General features: G+C 39.4%; 1 protein-coding gene across 2 annotated transcripts in view; it reads right to left on the reverse strand.

Moving 5' to 3' along the window:
• The window catches only part of FRYL (FRY like transcription coactivator), a 290,359-nt gene extending 284,442 nt beyond the window's left edge, over positions 1–5,917 (reverse strand). For both annotated transcript variants that reach the window (XM_066386291.1, XM_066386290.1), the window contains exon 1: positions 5,698–5,917. The gene's annotated coding sequence lies outside the window, so the exon portion shown is untranslated. The remainder of the gene's footprint in view (positions 1–5,697) is intronic.
• Positions 5,918–18,719: the final 12,802 nt, after the last annotated feature.

Below are 18,719 nucleotides of genomic sequence, written 5' to 3' on the forward strand. Positions count from 1 at the left end.
AATTAAGAAAAACAAAACAAAACAAAAAACTTAAAGTGCTCACACATTTAATGTAGCAGGCTCCATGGGCCTCAACCCACCTTCTAGGGAAGACCAGACCAGGTTTACTAGGACACTCTGGAACAGGGGTCGGGAACCTATGGCTCGCGAGCCAGATGTGGCTCTTTTGAGGGCTGCATCTGGCTCGCAGACAAATTTTTAATAAAAAAAATAATGACGTTAAAAATATAAAACATTCTCATGTATTACAATCCATTCATTTCCTACCGCTCATGTTCATGGTTGTGGCTGGCTGGAGCCAATCACAGCTGTCCTCCGGGACAACACCAAATTTTTATTGGATAATGTGTAATGTACACGTGTCATTGTATATGGCTCTCACGGAATTATATTTTAAAATATGTGGCGTTCATGGCTCTCTCAGCCAAAAAGGTTCCCGACCCCTGCTCTGGAAGAAGCTATACAGAACAATAAACAAGAGCAAATAATAAATTCACCTAAACTGGCACTTTGTATTCACTGCATTTAATGCACATGTGCCATGATGTCTATTTAAGGACCCTACTCAGAGGAGCTCACAACTTGTGACAGAGACAAACTTAACCTTATCTTCAATCCTAGCACAGTGAATAAATTAGGTACAATTCTCAAAAAAAAAAAACCAAGATGTGCTAAATGAAATGGAGATTTCTCAGCTAATTAGGCCAACTGGCTGCTTGCAGCCAGGCTTTCTATTTCGGAACCTTTGGGAAACCTGCCCCGCCCCCCAGCCCTGGGCCAGCCTTCTGAAGCTCTTAAACAACAGAATCTTATCACCTCCTCCATCAGCTTACAGGGCAGCTCCCTTTTTATGACCAACTTCCCGTTAGGGTAGAGCCTCTGTACACTCCCTCTTGGGCTACCCTGAGAAGTGCCTGTTGGCACTTTCAAAGTAATTTTAATGCTCTCTAGAGATGAGAAATATCAAGAAATGAAAAGATAGTATGCTTAGAGTATATACTCCAAATGTATTTCAGGGTAAAGGCAGATAAACTGTTCAGGAGCACAGGTTTTGATCAATTCTCAAAATGACTATATAGTCTATTTTTGAATACATACATACTAGTGGCAGATTTATAACTCAAGAAAAGGTAAAAGAACCAGAATTACTAAGACTGGGGAAAAATTATTAATAAATAAGTGTATAAAAATTGATTATCTTTTTTTCATTCCTAATAAATACAACTTACTAATTAAAATTTTCAAGTCTTATACTTTAAAGATAGTTTATTATCTAAAGATAACAGGGTGGTGCAGTGGATAAAGTGTCGACCTGGAACACCTAGGTCACTGGTTCAAATCCCTAAGCTTGCCCGGTCAAGGCACATACAGGAAGCAGTTACTACAAGTTGATGCTTCCTGCTTCACTCCCCTCTTTCTCTCTCTCCTTTTCTGTCTCCCCCTATCCCCTCTCTCTAAAAATAAATAAATAAAAAATAAAGATAACAAAAAAAGAAGGGAAATTAATTTTTGTGTGTGTGTGTGTGGCAGAGACAGAGAGTCAGAGAGAGGGTAATGTGTGTGTGTGTGTGTGTGTGTGGCAGAGACAGAGAGTCAGAGAGAGGGACAGGCAGGGACAGACAGTCAGGAAGGGAGAGAGAGAGAAACATCAATTCTTCGTTGCGACACCCCAGCCGCCCATCGAGGGATCTCTCACACCTGCCCTTACAGCAGAGCAAGTGACCCCCTGCTTGGGCCAGTGACTAGGGCCCAAACTGGTGAGCCCTGCTCAAACCAAACAAGCCCGGGAGCCCACGCTCAAGCCGGCGACCTTGGGGTCCCGAACCTGGGCCCTCCACATCCCAGTCCGACGCTCCATCCACTGCGCAACCGCCTGGTCAGGCAAGAAGGAAAAATTAAAACTAAGAATAAACACCAAATCATTACCAACAATTATAATGTGATAAGGGCAGTGTTATGGGAGTACTTTTTATTTATAAAGTTTACATTGCTTTTATATTAATACTTTTATTTTTTAATTGATTTGAGAGAGAGACAGAGAGAAACATCTATCAGTTTCTGTATGTGCCCTCACAGGGGATCAGAGCACCTTTGTGTAATGGGACAATGCTCTAACCAACTGAGCTACCCAGCCAGTGCTCATATTAATATTTTTAAATGAGCATGACCTGTGGTGGTGCAGTGGATAAAGCCTCGACCTGGAACGCTGAGGTCGCCAGTTCGAAACCCTAAGCTTGCCTAGTCAAGGCACGTATGGGAGTTGATGCTTCCTGCTCCTCCCCCCCCTCTCTCCTCTCTCTCTCTCTCTCTCTCTCTCTCTCTCTCTCTTTCTCTCTCTCTTACACTCTCTCCTCTCTAAAATGAATTAAAAAAATTAAATGAGCATTTGATACTTTGATCTTAAGGAAAATAATTTTTCATTTAAACAAACTCACACATACTCTCCCTACCAAAAAAAAAAAAGGTAAACTTCTATACAGCTTATAGTTTTTTATAGAATACTAACGGTCTAATAAAACTGCTTAAGTACTTTAGACAACAGTAAAAAGAGGAATTGGAGAGGGGGAGCCTCTAACTTTTGTTAATGTTCTTTACCAAAGTCCAAAATCTAACGAAGAAATACACACATAAGCAGACCATCAGTCAGAGCATGGCCTGTGCTGTAAACGGGTTTTACAGGAGCAAGAGGAAAGAGCAGTCACTTATGATTAGGAGATCAGAAGCAAAGCCTGCAGACAAGGTGACATTTCAGCTGGGATGACTGCTCTGGTGAGGTAACAACAGCTGAAATACAGAGCACATGTTCTGCCCCCCTAGTATCTTACAGATAAAAAATAGTTCAAGTAGAGAACATACACCCAGCCAACCCCCAAATATACTTTACTTTTAAATTTATTTTTATTTTAAAATACATAAAATCTCACTAAAAAAAATAAATAAGTGAATAAACAAAACAAACAGAAACAGACCCATAGATATACAGAACAAGTTCAAGGTCGCCAAAAGGGAGAGGATGGTGGCGGTGGGGATATCTGTTACACAAAACAATGAAAACTGTCCATCCTCACCTAGATTTCTTCTATTATTCCACTATTCTTTTACCATTTTGGCATCAATCCTGTGTTGCTGTTACTCTGCACCTGTCGCTGCACTGAGATACACGGTCTTTTTCTTATGGATGATATTTCTGCATCCTTCCATTAAACTGTATACCTTTCAGAGTAATGACTGCCACCCATTTCTATTTTATCTTCCCATACTACTCCTTAAATAAATGGGTACTCAACAGGTATTGATGACAGGTTAAACCTAGTTCTAATAATTGTGACAATAAGCTATCACTGTCACAAAAGACAAATTATTAAATCACATTTTTGTACACAGAACAAAAGGTTAATATTGATATATTTTCCCTCAGTCACTGAACCAATAGCTGAACTTTGGTGTAATCTGTTTAGAAAGGTGTTTACTAAAAATTAAAAGTAAAGTAAGTCTTTTAAAAAAATAAAATAAAAGTAAAGTAAGTCTTTTAAGCAGCCTGGATAGAACATTATTGTTTTCTGTCACAAAGACCTAAGACAACACATATACTGGGTACTAGAAAGGTACTAGGTGACACAGTGAATTTGCACAGAAATGGAAGATAGTCCTTAGTCAATAATATTGCAATAATTACGCCTGGTGTCAGGTGGGTAACTAGACTTATCGGGATGATCACTTTGTAAGTTATATAAATGTTTAACCATTATGTTGTACACCCAAAATTAATATGATATTGTACATCAACTGTAATTAAATCATTAAAAATTAAATTTAAAATGGTTACTACAAAAGATCATGTTTTTGTGTATTTGTTTCCTAAATTCTATGGAAACAGATTATCAAACATTATTATCTAAAATTGATTTTCAGTTTCCAAGTAGCGTTTCTTCTTTGTTGTTATTGGTGAGCCTTTGAACTTATGTTCCACAGGGCTCATAGAGTTGCTAAATAGTGTGTTAATTGACACTTTGGAAAGTTGTTAGTATTGCTTTAAAAAAAAAAACTGGGCCAGGTGTTTGGACAATTTCACTCTTCCACAGAAGCAATTTTACAAAATAACTCAGAATAGAAGTAAACATTGCATGGAATGTTATTTTTGATAATGAGTAGCAAAAAAAAAAAGACTACAGAATAACATTCCCACTGCTACTTTGTTTATAGGTTGTAACTTGCACATTCAAGTACTCTACAAAGTATGCACAAAAAGAAACTGTCAGAAATGAATGCTTATGAAAACATTCCTTTTCTAAATAAGGTCTCTAACAAGGAATGTGCTGTTTCTAAATCCGATTTCTCCAGCAAGTATTGACAGGTACAGCAGCATAGCAATAATGCTCAAGATGATAAACCTCTTTACTTGTTTTATCAATTGTAAAAGTCGCTGTTACTAATGATAATGCCTATGAGCTAAGTAGTACAAATAAACCTTATGGAAAACATCTGCTAGACGTAACAGTATTTTACAAAACTATTTCTGTCAAAACTCTTTTTTCCTGATCTCACAGACCCTAGAAACCTGATTTCCCCTTTTCCTTCTAAAAAAATCTCCCGCAGGTTAAGTCGAGGTTCAAAGGTTAAGGCAAATTTGGCTCTATGTGGAGTACTAGCCCTCAACAGCACATCTCTCCTCCCCCTTTTTCAATTTATCTTGACCTGAGAGTTTGATGTTTTCATGTAACTGCAAATGCACAAGAGGAGAGATTTTAAGTGCCGAGGAACGAAACTGGCATGAGAAGAAGACCGACGGCAATTAAGAACCATTTCACTTAGAAATCAGCCTCTACCGGACGCAGGAAACGAACTTAGACTCGAAGAACCTGCCGCTCAGAAGCCACAACTTCCATCAATAGGCAAAGAAAAGTTGCACGGAAGAGCTCAGCGTCCAGGCAGCCTGCGCCCGAGAGGACCGAGAGCAGCCAAGACATTCAGCAGGCCCGGGCCGCCCTCGGGCGGTGGCTGCGGCGTCGGTTGGGCCACTCTGGCTCCGGAAAGCTCCGGGTCTGGGGGTGCGCGGCCGGCCCGTAGCGACGCGGGCACAGCGCCCGCATCCGCACCCCTCCCTACCACCGCCAGCAGTGGGCGGAGAGACCAAAGGAAAAGAGGGACAATGCTGGGCCGGGCAGGCGATTCCGCGCGCTCCACGGGTCCCCGGCACCCCTTACGCCCCGGGCCGTCAGCTGCCGCGCCAAGTTCGTTCCTCCGCCCACCCTTCACGGCCCGGGCGGCAAAACGGTGGCCGCCGACCTCCCTCCGCCTGGCTGCCACCGCCTTCCTCCCCGCCCGGAGGCTCCCCAAGTCCGCGAGGAGGCGGCGCGCGCAAGGAGAGGCGGGCGCGCGAAGGCAAGGGGGGCGCGCACGGAGGGAGCCGGGCGCGCGGCGCTCCCCGAGGACCCGCTGCTGCTCCGGCGGGTTTTCGGTTGAGGCGGGGACTGCGCCGCGGTTTAGTGTCCGTTATGAGTCTTGGCCCGGGCGGAGCAGCTTGCCAGCCATCCTGGCCCGCCTCCCCTCGGCTTCCATCAGGAAGGGCAGCGGGCGAGTGCCGGCGACCTCGTCTCCCACCAAGGATGGGGCCGCCGGGCGGTGGGCATCCCGGCGCCTGCCCATGGGGCGATAAGAGAAAGTGAAATGAAGCACCTTTCCCCAAGCAACACCTACCCGTCCCCAGTCCAAGTGCAGCTGCCTCCTCCTCAAGCGCCGCTGGTCCCCGCCCTCGGGCCCCAGGCTCCGTTCTCTTGACAATGGCGCGTCCCCTTTAAGGAATAATCCGATCGGAACCGATCTGTGCTTAAACCTCCCTCCGACTCTGATTTTAACCGGATTTCTCTCTCTCTCTCCCCCGAGCCCGACGGGCGCTCGGCTGTGCTGCGAGCTCTTACCACCCCTTCCCCGCCCCGCCCACTCCCTCACCTCGCTGATTGGCGAGAAACACTACAACAGGAACAGCAATCTTCGCACTCCACTGGCCAGTCCAACCGTCGCTCAGAGTTACCTCCACCTCCACCCCGCCCCTTTTCCCGGATTGGACCTGCCTCTAATCACTCTCTGTCTTCTACTCTATCGTTGCTTTGGAGAACTGACAGTCAAGGCTCACACTCCCGCCTCCGGAAAGCGAACTTTATTTTTATTGGTGAAAGGACATCTTCCTGTGCACCTGATTGGGCAAGTCAGGAGTTAATCTGCACGCCCCTTACTCATTATCGCTTTCCCTGTACGGGTTCGAGAAATACAGCCGCCAAATCCTCCCTACTTTGCCATTTTTCTAAGCGCCTATCCCTTTATATATTGCTAGGGGTCGTGGACAAAATTAGACCCTGTATTGGAGAAAGCCGGAAAGGGAGAAAAGAAAAATTCAGAATCTCCTCCAGATGAGTTAAATATATCCAGAGCTGGAATCTCATCCAGTGAATGGATTGGTTACAATGAGTTAGAATACCTGAAATTCTAGTGCTAACTCCTGAGATTTACTCAACAAGTTTTCACGTTCTGTCCACTATATTCCGCTGCCATTTCGCTACCCCGAAGAGCTTTAATTAAGCAATCTGCAAACCTGAAGGTGTCCTTGTTTGTTTCACAATTGTTCGTTTTCAAAAAAATCACTTAAATAATGTCCTCTAAAACTTCGGTTTAATTCACGACCTTTGTGTTTTCTCAGCGTTTGTCACGAGAGCTAAGTTACTCTTGTGAAAAAATTGAATACATGGTCCCCCCTCATACTAACTTCAAGTTGACCACGTCCGTCCCCTTTTGCTAGAACCGTAGCAGAGGAAGCCCAGGTTAAGCCTAAGTGAGCACCAGACGGCTACTGCTTGCGGGAAAGAGGGAGCCTGGCACCGGAAGCTTAACCCTGCAGCAAAACCTCACGCATGAAAAGAGAAATTCTGCGCCATCCCGGTGGGATTTGCATTAGTGTCCTCACTTTCCCACCGGAGCTGTAAGGACCAAAAAGGGTTGTGACTACTGAAATTGGGTATGGTTAAGTGCTTTTGGTACCCACAAATGAATATTAGGGGGAAACATTTGTTTTCCAATTACGTTTGAGACTTTGGACCTCAAAATATTTAAATATTTAGTGCATTTTCAGTGATAGCCCAATGGTGCCAAGAAAGTGGCAGCGCCCAGCAGTACCCTCGAAGGGGAATGAGCGCTAGAAAGGAGGAAATAAATCATCTATAGTCAGTAAGACTTTTCCGTGAGCGCAGGTGAAAAATCTTTGGGGGATACCCATAAATATCAAAGAGTGAGGAAAGGGAAACATTGTAGGTGAGTTTAGGTATTTCTGGTGGGAGCAAAAGACAAGGAAATGTCTGGATTATATTTATATTACCTTCACAGTTATAAATGTCTATAACTAAACCTCTGTTTTCAACCTATTCCCCTTTTGGGTTTTGGTGGTTCTTTTTTCCTACAGCCAAGGTAAAGTAATCATCCTGGTTTTGCCCTGATTTACTTCTCTCAAATTTTGAGACTACTTCTGGGTTCTGATACTCTATATTAGAACACAATCAAAATAAGGATATTCTATATTCTAGTGTCTAGTGTGATCTTGAAATAAAGACATCTAGTATTTTAGATGAATATACAACTGCAAGTTTTTGTTCTAGGTCTAAGTGATGTTTTCAAGTTCTTTGTTAAATACCTGCTCTACACTGACCAGATTGTTTTGTTACACTAGCACTTTGGGCTTATAACTCCAGAGGACGGTTTACAGTAACCTCCAGATTTGCTTCCTTACATCTAACCAACTGCACTGAGATAATTACCGTACAAATATAATTTATATTATTTTTTTCTATTTCACACTTGCCCACAGTAGGATTATCACTTTTTAGCTCACCCAGCCTCCTGGTACTAATACTCCTGTTGGCATTTCACATTGAGAAAGAATTTAGAAAATTTGCAAACCTAGAGTTTCCAATATGCAGGTCATTCTTAAGAATGTTCAGTGTTACTAAACGCAGCCCCAGTTCTAACCCTGGAGAAATTTACGATTTGTACTTTCTCTTCAGAAGTACTTTACTACCTTCATTTCCCATTTCTGAACCAAATCCTTATTATTTAAAAAGAAATATACCCTCCATGCACCAATATGACTATAGCTTTTTAACATCCTTGAATTTAGATCTTTGTTAAACTCATTTAAAGAGTGAAGCACATTATGATCACTTATTCTCCCTGTTTATATACAAAGGTTAAACCATTAAACAACTACCATTTAAGTCAGTAATTAGTTTTCCTCAGAAAAATTGTTACCATTTACATTGCAAGTTCTTTTCAATTCACCATACATTTTTATAGTAACTATTATGTGTTGGGCAATGAATAGAGAAACAAATGGTAAGTGTGTAGCTATTCTCCAGAGAGTATAATGGATCTCCGAATTCTATTCATATGTGGCACAATTTTACCCCTCACTCAGTACCTGGGTGGATACCATCTATATATATTAACCAATGATTTTCTACAGTAAAATTAAGAAAAAATTCAGTTAACAGCTGTCAACCAAGATCTCTTCCTTCAGCCCTTTCTTACTATTAACAAGAATGAAACATATTAAGAGAAAATATATTCATAGTAATTTGATTTTATAAATAAATTTCCTGGGTCTCTGTAGAAGATGCCCCAGTTCTCCACCTATATCTCAGTGTGTTTCTTTGTAAAATGAGAACTGACATTCACTGAGAATATCACTGAAAAACCTTTAATCATCACTAAAAAAATTCAATTATGTTCAGTATATTCTATTTGTGTGTTACATGCTGTTGAGTTGACTCTGACTCCTGGTGCCCCTCCAAATGAGTGATGTCCACACCATCTTGTCCTCAACAGCCCTGCTCTGCTCCTATAGACTCATGCCTACTGCTTCTTTTATAGAGTCAATCCATCCATATTTGGTCTTCCTCTTTTCCTGCTGATGTTCTACTTACTAAGGCAGAAAGGAAATACTAATACATTTTTAGAAAGATTTCCAATTCTCTTCTGCTTAAAACCCTCCAAAGATTCTCTAGGCATATATTGAATATAGTCCAAGCAACCCAGTAAAATGTACAAGTCCTTTATAATCTGACTCTAGGCACCCCTCAGATTTCTTCTCTGGTGATTTGTTTATTTGACACTTGAAATGGCTGCTCTATCAATATCGGTGAGGCTGCTCTATCAAGCCTCAGTGTCTATGGGCATGTGATTGTCTTTGAATAGAACAGCCTTCTTTCCAGTCCTTGCTCACCTGGAGGACTCTCCTATCTGTCCATCAAATCCCAATAGAAGTTTTACTTCCTTTATGAAGCCTTCCTTCCTGACTTAATTATTTCTCTACCCCATACATACATCTGTTATTCTGATTACAGGTATCATAGTAATTGAAGACAGAACTTAAATGTTTCTTTTTCTGTCTTTTGCATTATTCTGGTTTGTTCTTGACAGCAAAGGCCATACTTACACATCTTTTCATCAGCATCATTTAAGATAATACCTGGTGTAACTGAAGGTTTTCTACAGATACATGTCAAATCAACTTGAATAAGGCAAGGATGAAACAAAATGGTTACCCTACAGTGTGAAAATCTAATTAATCAGAATACTATTCCAGGATTATTCTAATTAATATTTTATTGTAAATCTATCCTATCACTCAATCTAGATCACTGGTTCCCAGACTTTTTAATTTCATAGATGGGTAAAATCTGCAAGGAATTTTCAGGAATTGAGATAGGCTTAACTCTTTATTTTACAAAGTAAAGGTATAAAATAAATATAAATAAATCCTCTACCTATTCTCCCCATTACTACATAAAATAATAACATTTTAAAACCAAAAATCAGGAAAGTTATCATTTCAGAGTGAAAGTTCTTTGAGTAAATTTATGGAGAACTTGAACAAACCTCCAATTGCGTCTAGATTACTCATTGTACTTCACATTACTGATACTTCTTTTCATCTATTTTAAAAGATGGTTTAGAAAAATGTCCCTAAGGTGTTTCACTCCATAATATCCATGTGGGGAAGGGGATTATATGACTATTTGTTCATTTCCACTCTTCTCAAAAGTAAACATTGGACGTCATCACTAATTGACTTGTAGCTTCCTGCCAGAATGTTTGTAGAGAAACTCTTAATTTTTATAGAGGCCCTTGAAAAATGCTTCTTTAATTCTTTTTTGCATCTATCTCATCTTATAGAGTTCCCTTCCTTTCCTTTAGGAAGCTTACTACTCTTTAAAAACCATTGTGTAGTCCTTAGAAAGTTTCCCCATTGTTTGTCAATGAGTGAAACAAAAAAAAAATTTAAGTGGTTTTTAAAATTCTTTTACCGTATCTTTTCTGAGCTTCCAAAAAATTAGGTTGAATGCTTGATAATCATCAATAACTATCATAGTGTCTATGCTGTGTCACAATTATAATGCTAATATGAGCTATATTAAAGCACATAGAGAAATGTTTGTGTTATATTACTGTCATATATATAATATAAATATTACATGTATATATGTGCTAATATATATACATATATGTGTGTATGCTTTTTAACATTTTTTATTTATTTATTTTAGAGAGCCAGGGGGGAGAGAGAGAGAGAAAAAGAGAAGGATAGGAGGAGGAGCAGGAAACATCAACTCCCATATGTGCCTTGATCAGGCAAGCACAGGGTTTTGAACCAGCAACCTCAGAGTTCCAGGTCAGCGTTTTATCCACTGCACTACCACAGGTCAGGCTATATATATATATGCTTTTCAAAATAGAAAAAAATCTGATGGCAATGGAAATACCACCTTCTAAATTGGGTCGAATAGTTGATTTCTTGTTCTGTGAGATACATGAATAATGTATATGAGATTGTCTTTCATTTAATAAAATCTATTTATTTTCCATTTTATACCTATTTTAGATCATTTGAGAGCTTTATATTTTAATACTGTTTATATTAATAAAGACACTAATAAGATCTTAACTTTATCCAAAATACAAATATTCCTGCTAGTATGTTACTTTCCTGCCATTTTTCTATCTTTTAATCATTACCAGGGGACTTCCATTCTAAACAGATCCATTGTATGAAAATGTGAATTTAAAAAAGAGATATATCAAGGATTAAATACTGACTTCATCTAATAGTGAATTACTCTGATGAATTTTCTTAGAATATTATTCAGTTTAGATATATTCTCTCACAGTTTTTAGAAATAAAGGGCATTATATAAAAAAAAGACACCTATATTCAGTACAGTCCCCTTTGTCTACTGTATCACTAAAAACATCTTTGAATTCAGCAGCCATGAACATACACAGTGGTTATTTTTCAGGTTAGATTTTTAAATTAAATTATTTAAAGGCATGAACAGTTCATCTGTCCGTGTTGGGATGATTATCTAGTACTAGGGTGAAATCACCTTGAAACTATCTTAAAACGTTGTTCGATTTTAACGTGTATTTTAATGTGTCACTCTGGGAAGTATGAATTTGTAATTGGAAAGGGATATAGACTCTTTAAAAGAAGAAAGCAATTCTTGATCTGCTTTCAGTGGATGAGTTGAAGGAAAGTTGAAGGAATGATGTAGGCACCCTTTTTAATTCTATTGCTGTTACCTATCAACTCATTATCTCATTTGGGAAAGAAATTCATGAATTATCCAAAGAACTAGGAAATATGCTGATTGGGGGGGGGAGTCACATGATCAAACCACTGGCAGAGGAGTATACCAGATGACTGACCTCCTTTGGGGGCTTCTGTCTGCTGATAGAGAAGCAGAAAAACAAAGGACAAAGGAAAGTCTCTTTAATTAATCCTACCAACTAAGCACAATAAATAGATCACTTGTTTCAGCAACAGAAGCAGACTGTTAACAATTGAGAAAAGCCACCTGCAGGTGCTTTTGAACACAAGCTGTCCCAGAGCCCAGAATTACTATTGTTTAACACAAAGGTCAGCAAACTTTTCTGTAAGGGGCCAGATAGTGAATATTTTTGTTTTGCAGTCCATGTGCTTTCTGTTATAATTCCTCAAGTCTGCCGCAGTAGCACAAAAGTGGCCATAAAGAATACATAAATGAATCTGCAGGGCTAATATGTTGCAATAAAACTTTATTTATGAACACTGAAATGGAATTTTAACTTTCATGTATCACAATATATCATCCCTCTTTTGATTTTTTTTTCAATCATTGAAAAATGTAAAAATCATTCTAAGCTTGCAAAAAGAGGTAGTGGGCTGAATTTGCCTATGGGCTATAGTGTTGACTCCTGGTCTAAACATAACTTTAATTCATTTCTTTATAAAAATGTTTTTAGTTGAGTACCTAGTATGTGTCAGGTACTAAGCTAGGCCTGGAGAAAATAATGTCTAACAAGATAAACATGGCCCCTGTCCTCATGAAGCTTATGGTATAATAATCTCACTAATTCATAATTGGAATAAACTATAATAAATGGCTATGAAGGAAAGGTAAAGGATGCTCTAAACTACGAGTTGTAATCTAGAGTAGGAGGTCAGGGAAGGCTTCCCTGAGTTCTTTGACAGAACTGAAAACTTATGTACTATAAATCGTCATGGTGAAGTCGGGGTGGGGAAGGAAGAAAATATTTCAGGCGGAAGGCACGGCCCCTTGATGGCACTGAAAGGCCTGTGTGCCTGGAAAACACAAAGTGAAGGGAAGAGACACAACACAGTTAAGATGTAGAAATAGGTAAAAGCAAAAGCATTTAGAGCCTAGGAGGTTTTTACTTAGAGCAGCAGAAAGCCACTAGAAACTGGAAATCAAAGCCATGACATGGTCAGATTTGCATTTTTAAGAAATCACTAGCTATCATACGGAGGCTGGATTAGTAAGGGGCAACTGTAGTGACTATAATAGTCTAAGGCTTCCAGACCCTAAACTCTAGGTCCTAGAGTCAATATTACTATTGTGCCTGCCAGACACTGTTCTTAATACTTTACATGTATTAACTCATTGAAATTTCACAACAACCCCCAATTAGACATTATTATCTTCCCTTTATGGAGGATACTTAACTACATGTTGCCTCTCAATTTCTTCCCTTCGTGCGCCCTCAGTTGCCTCTAGTTTACAGAACTCCAGGAAGCAATTGCAGGGGGAATGTCAGAGTGAGGAGGTAAGAGGAGGCAGAAAGAAATGAAGAAGGTATGTTCTATGGGATCATAGCTTTGGCTCAGACCCAGGCTCTCTTCTCAGAAATTATAATGTTTACTGGGAAAGGGCCCCAAATTCAACAAGGTAGCTACCTTGTGTATCCATGGAAGCCCCTGTGAGAGTACTACTCATTGCTACAATGCAATGTTTGGGACATATTTACACTAAAAAAGTCCCTGCTGTTGATCTAAAACTCAAATCTGACTGGGCATCCAGTATTTTATCTGGCAAGTTTACACTAAGGAAACAAACACATTCCCTACCATAAACCCTAGATGTCAGCTGGAGACACCTGGCACCTTAAGATTTAGAAATGGAGTCTGAACATCTTATACAAGCCCTAAAGCCTTTCCAAGGATTTTTGTGAATTAGCAGGGCAGGGCAGTGGTGTGGGATGGGGAATTCTGTGTTCACCTTTGCTTCTAGGTTCATTCCTTCTCCCTGACCACTCCCTTCTGAGCTCTTTCAATACCAAGAAAACCAACAAACCTATAGAAAGGCTATCAGAGTGGTCGATTTCACGGCAGAGCTGGGCGTTGAAGGGAGCAGTCTCATCAGGCACAGCCTCACAAGCAGCTCGAAGTAGTATTTTATTTACTCTCTTCTTTAGAAAGCTTTCGGCCACCTACAGCCCACGGCCCTCTGCTGTGATCCCTGGGTCCTTCTCCCCCACTTGACACACGCCCTTTTCCCTCCTCTGCCTTCTTCTCCACATTCTCCCAGTAGCCAAGAATTTTTCTCCTCCTATCTGCAAATTCCCAAACTAAGCAGTTTTAACTCCCTCTCGAAAGCTTTGTCACCAGCCGATATCCAGGACTTCACGGTCTCAATCACTTATTGAGGCATTCTTCCAAAACAAAGACAGTTTGAAATTATTCCCAAGAAGAATTCTGATGCCAGCACTGGAGACAATTATTACTTTTTCTTAAATTGTTGTCATGATATCATTTTCCTGTCAGCATGCAGGAAAAAGAAGACTGACTATCTTTTTGGGTTGTATCCAATGGGGCCCATTTTTACTAGTTACATGATCATTTGGGGGGGGGGAGTTTGCTTTTTGCCCTGTCACTAGGTACCTCCAAAGCTTAGGAAATGGCCCTGGCTGGGTAACTCAGTTGGTTAGAACATCATCTCGATACGCCAAGATTACAGGTTCAATCCCCAGTCAGGGCACTTACAAGAATCAACCAATGAATGCATATAGTGGAACAACAAATCTATGTTTTTCTCTCTCACAATCAATAAATAAATTTTAGAAATAAAAGTTGTACACAAGAAATGTTGATAAAAATGTAAAGGGCAGCATTTTGATTCCATTCTGAGTTCTAACAACACCTCTTTTTCTCTCTGCCTTTAAATTTGATTCAATATTAAAAATGATTACTTTTGTCAAGGTAAAGAAAGAATGTTTTGGTAAATAATCATAATTGGCTATATAGCTGGAAGCATTACTTGATCTTTTTAGAAAAAAATTAGTAAAATATACTATCAGTTAAACTCCTCGGGTAAGAGAGAGGAGGGAGGAAGCAAAAAGGTATGAAAAATACGGTCTCTGTTGAACCACTGTGTGTGCCTGGGCTCAGACCCTATTGCATTATCATTTCCAAATTTATCTTCTAAATTTATCTTCTACTTGCCTACTTTCAAGATGGTTCCTAGATAAACCACATAAAGATACACAGTTATAAGAATCCTGCTAGACAATTAAATAATAATACAAAGATTTACAAATACATATTTCTGTGAGGTAATCTATAGCAAAATGAAATACAGAATTTGATCAATAATACAGATACATTTAAATTAGCTTTGCCACAATTATATCAATATTTAATCATCTATTGATTAGTGTGTTTTATGTTTGAACTTTAAAAAGGTCTAGAAGCCACCTGACCTGTGGTGGCACAGTGGATAAAAGCATCAACCTGGAATGCTGAAGTCGGTGGTTCGAAACCCTGGGCTTGCCTGGTCAAGGCACAGATGGGAGTTGATGCTTCCTGCTCCTACCCTTTTCTCTCCCTCTCCTCTCTCTAAAAATGAATTTTAAAATAATTAAAAATAAATCTTAAAAAAATATCTAGAGTATTATTTTACAAATAAATGTTTATAAATAAAAACATTTTACTCCCTTTCTGCAAGTGTAAATTCAGCCTGAATTTTAATGTATTGATAACTGACATTGAGACTATATGTATGTTTATATTTATATATTATATATTAATTATGTAATAACAAGCTGATTAATAATATAGTAGCCACAGTAGTAATGTGATAATGCACCAGAATTGTTTATTTGCTATATATAATAAAAGTACCAACATAATAAATATTTTTGCAAATCCACTGAAAAAATAAAATCCTCATGCAGTAAACGACTCCTTTAACATAGAAAAACATCCTGGCTAACTAGACAATATCCTAAATTGCCCTTCAGAGCGACATCTTAAGTTTAGGGAATTACGCTTTTTCAGGGAAGCAGTGGAAAGCTTGTCTGTGAGGGTTTTCCCCTCTCCAGCAAATACTCTACTTTCCATGTCCCATACTTTAGCAGGTCACATTTTCCAGGTTTTATAAACTGTATGTAAATATCGATGGCAGTTGTAAAATCCTAATCAACACAATTTAGTATTTTGGATCTAATTATAGAAGTCCTACTATGTGAACCTTTTTAGCCTGTAGATGTCAGCCTGGTAATTTTCATACAAATAAGAAAATAATTTGTTCTAGCCTCCAAAATGTACTAACATCAAAAGTGTCCTTCACATTGGAGAACTTGTGACTGAGAGATGTCCAGCAAAAGCAGTAAAACAGGTGGCAATAGCAAATCTGAAGTGGCAGTGCTACTGAGGGTCTGGGGCTCTTCCTGGCCAGCATAACGCAGTCAGCAGGCATGGTTGACTGATGGTAAGGGAGAAAGCCTCTGGGCTCAAGTCAGTCTCTTTCCTGACACGGAGAGTCTGCCAACCTCGGAGAATCTGGGTCAGAATTGTTTTTTAATGGCAGTTACATGACAGGCCCCAACCTATATTTCTAGCACCACCTCTCACTATGCTCTAATATTTGGATAAAATATATTGGTCTATATCCTATTCCCAGGATTCCTTCATTATTCTTGCCTAAAGCACAGAGAAAGGTCTCAGAAGAGTAGGGTACAAGAAGGTTAATAAAGAAATCAAGTGAATAGTATTTAATCATGGTGACATTAGGGCAGCTGAGATAAAGAAGTGTGGCTGTAGTCCCTATAAATTGCCCTGAGAAACCTATAAATGAATCTGAGGATGGTGAGAATAAGACAAACACCAAAGTCATTACAACTTCCCAGCTTATTCAATACCCAAGAATTGACCAGCCAAATGAGGCATAAACTATTGTCAGTGTTTGGAGAATGCATTCGAGTGTCTTAAGGAATCTGGAAATAAGAGGGATCTAAAGGTCATTTTGGAGTTCATTATAAAATCAACATATAATGCTTTAAAGAGAAGAAACCCAAAGTCACTGTAAGAGAATGGCTCTGAACTCTACAAGACTTGTCTGAAAAGGATAAAATGTGACATCATGTCTAATGAGGTAAAAGTCCATCAAAATAGGAATGGTTAGCCATGGAGGCAGAGAAATAGGAGAGTCACAGAAAACTGCTGGCAGCCTTCATGAGCAAGGAAGGAGTTGACTGAGGAGTCAACTTGTCAATCGTGGTGGCAGGAAGAATACTATTATTCTGTATATTCTACATGTGCTAGCTTACTGACTTTCTAAAAATATCATGCAATCCTGAACCAATGGCAGAAATCAACCCTACGTAGTATAAGCAAGAAGTACATATTTGTGAGAGAATATAAGGATGTCTCCAGAACAGGTAAAGCCACTGAGCCTCTGAAGGACCTAGAGCAGGGAGCCAGCAGGCACTTCCACAAGCTTTCTCTCTTGTGCCCATTGTCCTAGTCTCTACTTATCTGAGAAAGTCGGCTTCATTCACTTCCTTTCTCTGCAGACAGGATGCTACGAGCTCTCACAGCATGTGAGCACCATTCATCTAAAGCAGCAACCTTCAGTCCCAAATACAGTCAAGCAAACAGAGAAGACTGGATAGAATCACTGGGTCTAAAATGGAAATTTCTGAGAGGGAATCTGATTAGCTCCACTTAAATAAGGAGTCTATCCCTCATTCATTTCCCTGTGGACAGTGGTAGAAGGTCATAATACATAAACACAAAGACTAAAGTCACACTTTTATGGAAGGAAAGAAAGAGAGAAGGGGGTTTTTTCTTAGAGAAAATGAACCAGTATGACCTGTGAAGATATCCCAAAAGGTATATTCTACAGGTAGGGACCATTATTATCCCCATTTTACAGATAAGGAAATTAAGGCATTCGGAGCTTAAGTAACTTGCCCAAGGTCACAGAGCTAGTTAGTGGCACACAGGATCTGAAGTTAAGTCTGTCTGAATCTTAATCGCTACGTTGTAATGCATCTCCAATCCCTATTCACCAAGCAACCTTCTTATTTGAGACACCTTCTTATGAAGTTCTACCTACATGCATGTACTGATTATACAAAGTTCATATATAGTTAATCCTTGAACAATATGGGGGTTAGTGGTACCAACCCATCCTCAGTCAAAAATCCATATATATCTTTTGACTTCCCCAAAACTTAACTACTAATAGCCTACTTACTGTTGAACACCTTACAAGTAACGTACATAGTTGATTAACACATAATTTGTATATTGTATTCTTATAATAAAGTAAGCTAGAGAAAAGAAAATGTTATTAAGAAAATCATAAGGAGCCTGACCTGTGGTGGCGCAGTGGGATAAAGCGTCAGCCTGGAAATGCTGAGGTCGCCGGTTCGAAACCCTGGCTTGCCTGGTCGAGGCACATATGGGAGTTGATGCTTCCAGCTCCTCCCCCCTTCTCTCTCTCTCCCTCTCCTCTCTAAAATGAATAAATTAAAAAAAATTAAAAATTAAAAATTGAAAAAAATAAAGAATATTATAAGGAATAGAAAATACATTCACTGTATTTATTACATGGTTCAAACCACGTTGTTCATGGGTCCGGGTCCACTGTATTTCAGTTCTTGTTATGATTATAGTTCTCATGATAAACTAATAAATTAGCATTCTGGTTCAAATGGCATTATTTTGAGTTTAGGGTAATGTCAGTCCAGACCTAAGAAATAGATCTGTTCTCAGTATGTTGACAAAAGTGGGTTTCAGCACCTGAAAGACTAATGTTAAGGCTCTCAACAATGGCAGAATGGTTGTAAATGCACCATTTGGGTAATGGCAGGCTCCTAGAGAATTTCTTAAAGGACAGTTGCTGGCCTTTCTGACATGATAATCCTTTTCTTACTTGATACATTTTGATTTCTACAAAGATTGGGTCTTTTTATCTGTTAGATCCTAACCCCCCCCCCCAAAAAAAATGCTAGATTTCAGTTTACAAATTGGGGAGTTTCAATTTACCATTCATCTTTTCATTCCACAATTATAAAATATAATTCCACAAATATTAAAATGCAGCAAATAACAC

This window comes from Saccopteryx leptura, chromosome 5 (assembly GCF_036850995.1).
Source record: "Saccopteryx leptura isolate mSacLep1 chromosome 5, mSacLep1_pri_phased_curated, whole genome shotgun sequence".
Taxonomy (NCBI): Eukaryota; Metazoa; Chordata; class Mammalia; order Chiroptera; family Emballonuridae; genus Saccopteryx; species Saccopteryx leptura.